This window comes from Teleopsis dalmanni, chromosome 1 (genome assembly GCF_002237135.1).
Source record: "Teleopsis dalmanni isolate 2A chromosome 1, ASM223713v2, whole genome shotgun sequence".
Taxonomy (NCBI): domain Eukaryota; kingdom Metazoa; phylum Arthropoda; class Insecta; order Diptera; family Diopsidae; genus Teleopsis; species Teleopsis dalmanni.
Genome location: NC_051846.1, coordinates 49401329 through 49408398, shown reverse-complemented (window position 1 = coordinate 49408398; position 7070 = coordinate 49401329).

The following is a 7070-nucleotide window of genomic DNA, read 5'->3' as shown; positions in this document are numbered from 1 at the left end:
TGTTCTTTAATACTTTTGTCATTAATGCAATATTCAATTACTCTTAAGACAATTTAAGTCATGTCGTTATTTTTTGATTTATGAAAATGATTTAAGCAATACTTTGCTCTTCCGTAAACCTTAATCAGCACTGTCAATTTAACGCACAACATTCGTGGTAATTTCATTAATTGAATAATTAATATTAATCATACGCCAAGTGGTACGACTTATGCCACACAACACACTTACATATTCTTTCATCTAATGTATGTGTGTATGCGTGTATGTGTGTGCAAAATCACTTATTACGGTTGTCGTAATTCAACCTTACAAGTTCTTGTACATTTTCGCAAAACATTTAGCACAGATTTTTCGACATAAACATTTGTGCCTGCAAAGAGTACGAGTAATAACGAGAGACAGTTTATGGGTAGAAAAAAAATGTAGGCCGTAAGAAAAAATTTTTATTGCAAGGCCACAATAATACTTGTCTTCCAAAACTTTTTTTTTTGTTTATTCTTTGTATTGTTTTGTTTTAAAACTTTTTTGCAGTAATTGCTTTGTTGTCGCTCATTAAGTTTTAAACTTGCGTAGGTCAACAAAACGTCAATTTATAGAAATGTTACCCAAATTGATTTGTCACATTCTAGAGCCACGAGTATCTTGTAACAATGTTGAACTGAACAATTCCATTAAGAAATAAAAACCGAAAAGCGCAAATAAAACTTGTGCTTAAAAGGAATAATACTAAAGCATAAATAAACAGCAATCAGCAAAGAGCTAAATGAAATGAAAATTATTGAGTCTCCAAAGAGGCGCGTACGTTTATGCTGTCCCAGTCTCAAACTTAGCATTAACTGGCAAATAAAGTACAGCTGTCGAGTTGGCATATATAATTCTTTAGATAGACATAATATTTATTTTATTAAATTATTGGAAAAATAAATCCATTTTTGTTTTTAATTAATTTTTTCAAAAATTAATAAATGCATTCTTGAGAAATTTTTTATTAAAGCGATTATGTATTAAATCAGTTATAGTTATACATATATTATTCATCATTATTAATATATATTTTTGTTTTTTTTTTTATTTTTTATTATATAATTATAACATTAAATTAAAATATACTATAATCACATAACTATATTATTTATTTTATACTCATATCCTTTTATTGCTTTTCTGAATTGGCTGAATTTTTTGAATTTTCTCGTTATTATAGCATTATATTATTTATTATTAGGACTGTGTTCGAATCGGCTTTAAACTTAATAGTTATAGACAGACAACTTATTGTTATTGTCTTAAATAATCTGTAGTTCTGTAGTTAAAATAAGTTAAATAATAAAATTTCTGTTAATATGTTATAATTTAATAATCGTAAATAAAATAACTTACTACTACTATTAAATCAATTTAAATTTATTTTATAATTTTTATACAATTAATATTATTATTTGGTTTTTAAATTGCATCATAAACAATAGCCCATCAGAATATTTGCTGAAATATATTCATTTTTACAAAATGTGCATTCACAAAATTAATTAATACTCAGACAGTTCATTTGGTAAACAAAGAGGCAAATGGATATGATAAAATGTTTATGTTTTCCTGTTTTGATAAATATGTTATGTATTATATTTTTAAATAATAATTTTAAAATAAATAAAAATATACTCGGAGTATTCATATTTATTCATACTTTGTTACCATAGTTGATCAGCTAATAATTTCACAGATATATTTCTTGTGATTTCTTCATATTGACTATAGGTTTTCTTAAACTAAATTTATAATAAATTAAAATCTTTGTGAATAAATTTAGCACACCAGATATAAATTTGTTTCTGTTTTAATTCAAAAGGTTTAAAATCGAGCACAAAGTCATAAATCTATATGGTTCTATATTTTATGTGATATATAGTTCATAACTCGTATATAAACTCATGCTAAACGCTAAACCCACAATGATTGAATTTAATTTTTATTTAATGTTAAAACAGAATAGTTTAATAATAATTTAATATAATTTAAAATAAATATAATTTTTAAATAATTTATTATTTATTTATTATTTATTATTATTTATTTATTTAGTTAAAATATGTTAATAAAAATAATTTATATGAATTAGTTTGGTTAATTACAATTACTGTAAGTAATTGTGTATATTTTATAAAAACAAATCAGACTGTGTTGTGTATTTTATTTCAGTTTGCATACTGTATTTTTAAAATTAATAAAATTATTATGATTATTCTCATTTGAATTCAAAGCATTTTTGTTATTATTATACTTTAGACAAGACAATCTATTAGGTGTGGAATATTTTTTAACACTATCAATAACAATATAATATACAAATTGTTTTTATTAATGATGATGATAATAATTTAACGAAATATTAATTTTTATTTTTTCAAAGATTTTATAAATTTATTAGCTAACAATACATATGAGTGCAATTTCGTTTTTCAATATTTAATATCATATTTAATATTTCATTTTATGTAAATAAATAACATTTTTAACGTCAGTCATGATGATGGTGACTATTTTACTTAATAGAAACTATTATATTTAATAGAGAGGTTTAAAACAGTAGTGAACTACAACAAAGAATTTTTTTATTATTTTAATTAGTTAAAATTTTCACCGACTATACAACTGTTTCAAGTATTGCTAAATACCCATCATAAGTAGGTTTGGAATTATTTCTTATATTTAATTATTTGTAAATAATTTTTTGGAACTTCAAGTATTAAGTATCAAAAATTCAATTAATTAACATAATTAAGAAAATTTTTGTTGTTGTAATCCACTACAGTTCGAAACCTCTATTATATATTATTTTAGTAAAACCATATTAAATATTAATTATTTTTAAATAATTTACTATTTAATTTAAATTTTTAATATCGTAATGGTAATGGTATTACGTTATACGTAATTACGTATATTAGCAACTAAAAAATAATGATAAAACAAAAAAAAATTATATTATATTTAATTATATTTAAAAACAATATAACAAACATAAAATAAAACTAATAAAAATTAAAATGAAACGTAATAAAAATAAGAAAAGGAAAAATTTGCATAACTAAAATAATTTAAGTTTGCAACAAGTAATTTACCTTTAATTCAATTTCTTATTTTGAATACGTTTCATTTCAATTTTTATTAGTTTTAGTAATAAATATAAAATATTATTTTATGTTTTGGTTGCTTTTATCATCATTTTTTGATTACTTTTATGCATTTTATTTTTTCATTACTACAATGTAAAAAGTATTGTTCAGTATTTCTGATTTAAATGTGCAATTATTGTTATAATTAAATTATTGTTATAGCTGAATTATTGTTATAATTAAGTGATTGTTATAATTAAATTATTGTTATAATTAAATGACTGTTATAATTAAATTATTGTTATAATTAAATTATTGTTATTATAAAATTATTGTTGTTATAAAATTAATGCTATCATTACATTATTATTATTATTCAACTATGGATATTATTAAATTAATGGTAGTAATAAATTATTGAGTTATTGGGATATTTTTAGTGTCTACAATTGCTGACTCATTTGCTAATTATATTCATTTTATATATATTTTATATATAACCTAACCTAAGTAATAAAATATTGTCTAAATATTTTATTAAATAAAATATTTATATTTCTTTATAAAAATATACTTATTTTTGAATATTGTTTATTTTTTGTTTATGATTTTTTTATGATGACGAATTATATATTATTTTTTATGATTATTACAGGGCTTAGGTCGTTTATTTAACACATAAAATTATAAAAAATGTTTTTTTAAATAAAAAATTACACCTAATAGTTTGTGTTATATATTTTAACTATATATTAATTTTTATAACAAATTATTAACATGACTGATATATATATAACTATATATTAATTTTTATAACAAATTATTTACATTACTGATAATATATATTAATTATAAAATGGGATAATTTCATTCATCATTGAAAGTATAATAAATTTCTGATATTATTTGTGGATAATTTTAATTTTGTAAATATTAATATAAATATAATATTATATCAATATAATATACATATATATAAAGTAATTATAATATAAAATATAATTATATATTATTGTTATGTATTTCCTTTATAATATATTATTTATGTACATAATTAATTTTTAATTTTATTTTTTAATAGAAATGTGATTATTTTTCAATTATTTTATTTTATTTTATTAATTTTTTTTATATATTTTATATGCTAATATATATAATAAATAATATATAGTTAGTTTCATATTTTTCTTTAAAGTTTCATAATAAAAGAAAAACGATAGTTATATTTTTAGTTTTTTGTGTAATTAATAGTATAATTATTATTAATATTTAAATTAAATGTGGTTATATGTTAACTTTCGTTTTATGATCTTCATATAATTATAAAAAATACCAATTATAGGGTAAATAGCTTAAACGTTAAAAAGATATAAACTCTATTCTTGTACAAATGCATATTTTGAATGTAGATATAGTTAAAATTTGTGTATATTTATGTTAATCATACGCCCTGCAATATTTTTATTTTGTAGTTGCATGTAGTGGGTTATCGTAACGACCGATTGTAGTAATTTCACTATTGTTGTGAGAAACACTCACTAACGGCAAATTTAATAGCAATACCAACTATATAGTCTTGCTGTGCTTCATATAAGTTATACCCGTGTATATATGGGTGTATATGTGTATATTATCTTTGTATTACAGAGAAACTTATATGAATGCTCTAATGGACGGACTCATACATTATACGATTATGCCTACTTGAGTTGTGTTTGTGTTGCTATTGCTATTGCTGCGGCTGTGGCTGCTATTATTTATTGTTAGTGCTATTGTTACTGCTGTTGCTGTTGTTGCTATTTTTGTAAATATAACATTGTAGTTTCATAGATGTTTCTTTGCAACTTTTACTTTCATAAGTACGTTTGACGATTGAGCAGAGTACATTTGCTTTTAAGTTTATTAATGGGACAGTGACATTGTATATACATCGTAACGCCTTGGTTTTAACGTTAACAATTCAATATATTTTCTTCTTAGTTCTATTAGCAAATTAGTAAAGCTAAGATAAACTTAAAAACTATGGTCGCATATAAAATTTAAAATAAGTTTTAAATTAAATTTATAATTAAAATGATTTGTGCTAAAAGGTGTTAATACTCGTATATGTGTTAATATATCTATTCAAAAATTTGCTAAAACTAAGTCAAAAGTATATGTATATTTTTATATAAGAAAAATATTTTTGAATTTAGTTATGTATGCCATAAAGTCATTCCACATTCATTTGAAAATATATAATTCGAAGAATATTTATTTTTGAAATGTTAATATTGTCGCCAAGATTTTTTAATGAGTGCCGGTTGAAATAATATCATTTGTGAATTATAAGTCCGTTCGTTTACGTCGAATTTTTTTTTTTGTTCAACGAAAATAAACATAATATATTAATAAATAATTATATATATAAATAATTTTTTATATAGCATACAATTTTTTAATTTCAAATTTTCGTATTTTTTTAATAATCTCAAAGCAAAAATTGTGTATAACATTTAGTTTATATTAAAGTGTGACATTGGATTTGTCATTGGGTGCCACAAAATATACTTAATCAAAAATAATTTTAAAAATTTATTTTATATTTGATATTACATAAAACCAATGTAAAAGTGATTGTTTTAATTTTTGTGAGATAATCAAATGCACTAAACAAAAATAAAAACGAGGAATTGTGATAAATAAATATTGCCAGTTAAAGAGCAAAAATAAAAAAAAATTGAACTTAACTAGATAATAGTACGAGTGATAATAGTCAGACGAAAGAACAACTAAAGTAGTGAAGGAAACTGCAACTGCAACTGCAACTGCAACGGTCGTCATCAACTGTCATAAAAATTTATTGATAAGCTACTCAAGCATATTAAACAGACTCACTGGGTGCACAAATTAAGTTAACAATCAACAATTCAAAGTACAAATAGCTTTGGATAATGTCTAAGGTTAGCATGTGTATGCAATTCATATAAAAAGTAGCGAGCTTTCTGATAGCATATACCTATATCGCTTATAAGTTAATCCTTAGTTATACTACTATTTTAAGTATGTGTTCATTTGAAACGAACTGGATATATATTCTATTTTCGATTGATGTGGTCACTTGCTATATTGTTTTTTAAAATTAATTAATTTAATAATTGCTTCGTAAGTAAAAAATTCTACTATGACTATGACTGCATATAGAATTCGATATTGGTGTTTTGTCTGATGCATCCCAAAAGTTTGTTATAATACTTTTTTTAATTGACCTTATCATTGCAACGAATCAATTATTATTAATTAACTTAAAAATTCTAAATACTTGTAAGTAATTGTAAATGTGAACTTTATGTTTTCAAATTTAACTATTTTAATTTTAATATAAACTATGTTTATACAAAAGTTTTCTATAAAATTTATTTCATTTTTATACAGTGTTGCATCTAAAGTACGGATATAGATGATTAAAAAAACGTTAAGTTGAATTTTGTTAAGAAGCAATTTTTTAAGTGTTTTTATAATAACTGTTATTATATAAACTATTAAATATATATAATGCAAAATTTTTCAAATTTATACTAAATTATTAGCTTTAGTATTTTTCATGTCGGTTAAATTGGATTTTTTTCACTTATCTATTTCAAAGCTATGTAAAATGAACTTGCAGTTCATCTTGCATAAATGAGTTTAGTAATAAATTGTACAAAAGTAGATATCTTATAAATTACTTATGTTATTTATATTTACGTTATACTCAGTATAGGCCCCGTGCTTAGTGGTACCACGACGAGCTCATAGACACTAAATAAAATGGTTAACTAGATCGACTACCACAATAACCCAACCTAAATCGTGTTAAACCGACATTATATTATAATTTAAGTAGTGGTTTTTTACGGAAGGAGTATAAAGTATACATTTACATTTCATAGTATGAAGTTAGGGGTTTATACGTGGTTTATAATATCCTTT